The sequence below is a fragment of the Orycteropus afer genome, unplaced genomic scaffold (genome assembly GCF_000298275.1).
Source record: "Orycteropus afer afer isolate SDZICR_OR568_19922 unplaced genomic scaffold, OryAfe1.0 scaffold00295, whole genome shotgun sequence".
Taxonomy (NCBI): Eukaryota; Metazoa; Chordata; class Mammalia; order Tubulidentata; family Orycteropodidae; genus Orycteropus; species Orycteropus afer.
The window spans coordinates 681,050-682,712 of record NW_006921882.1 but is presented as its reverse complement, the minus strand read 5'-3'; positions in this window follow the sequence as shown (position 1 = coordinate 682,712).

Genomic DNA, 1,663 nt, shown 5'->3' with positions numbered 1-1,663 from the left:
CCAGATCTCAAAACCTACAGCTGTCAAAACAGCCTGCTATTGGTACAATGATACACACAGAGATCACTGGAAAAGAACTGAGAACACAAAAATAAATCCACGACCTATATGGTCAGCTGATTTTTGAAAAATGGCCAAAATCCATTAAACGGGGAGGAGATAGTCTCTTTCACAAATGGTGCTGGCAAAACTGGGTATCCATTTGTGGAAAATGAAACAAGATTCTACCTTAAACCATACAAAAAAAACTAACTCCAGATGGATCAAAGACTTAAATGTGAAATCTAAAACTATAAAGTTCATCAAAGAAAAAATAGGGACAAATTTAGGGGCACTAATTTATGGCATAAATAGATTATCAAGCATAACCCAAAATGAACAAATAGGAGAAGATAAACTAGATGATTGGGACTTTCTGAAAATTAAATTCTTATGTTCATCAAAAGACTTCTCCAAAAGAGTAGAAAGAGAACCTACAGATTGGAAAAAAATGTATTTGGCAATGACATATCCGACTAGGGACTTATCTCTGAAATTTATAGAAAACTCCAACACCTCATTATCAAAAAGACAAATAATACAATTTAAAAATGAACAGAAAATTTAAATAAACTTCTCCAAAGAAGGTATTCAGGCAGCTAACAAACACATGAAAAAATATTTATGATCATTAGCCATTAAAATCAAACCAAACTCACTGCCATCTAATTGATTCCAACTCATAGCAACCCCTTTTGGGTTCCCAAGGTGGTAAATCTTTACAGAATTAAATTGTCCAGTCTTTCTTCTGTAGAGTGACTAGGTAAACATTCTGGTTAGCAGTCAAATGCTTCAGGCACTATGCCACCACAGATCCAAACAAACAAACAAACAAACAAAAAAACAACCCAAACTCACTATTATGGAGTCGATTTTGACTCAAAGCAACTCCTCCTTGACTTTCTGAGGCAGTATCTCTATGGAAGTAGATTGCCCAGTCTTCCTTCCAAGGAGTGGCTGGTGGGTATGAACTGCCAGCCTTCTGTTTAGCAGTCAAATACCTTAGGCACTACGCCACCAGAGCTCCTTAGAGAGATGCAAAACAAAACTACGGTGAGATACCATCTCACCCCACTACTAACAGCAAAGGTCAACAAGACAGAAAATAACATGCTGGTGAGAATGTGGAGATATCAAGACTCTCACAGACTGCTGGTGGGACTAAAAAATTATACAACAGCAGAAAATGGCATGGCATTTCCTTAGAAAGTTGGAAATAGAAATACAATTTGATCCAGCAATCCCATTATGAGGTATATATATGCTAAAGAAGTGAGAGGCAGGACACGAATAGATACATGCACACTCATGTTCATCACAGCACTATTCACAATAGCAGAGATGGAAGCAACCTAAGTGCCCATCAACAGAGGAATTGATAAACAAACTGTGATTTTATACACACACACACACACACACACACACAATGTAATACCATACAACACTAAAGAATGATGTAGAATCTGCAAAATACTGCATAATGTGGATGAACTTGGAGGACATTATGATGAATGAAATAAGCCACTCACAGGACAAATATTATGAGTCCACTACTTTAAAAAGGAGAAGCTCTGGTAGCATAGTGCTAAGACACTTGATTGCTAACCAGAAGGCTGATGGTTCA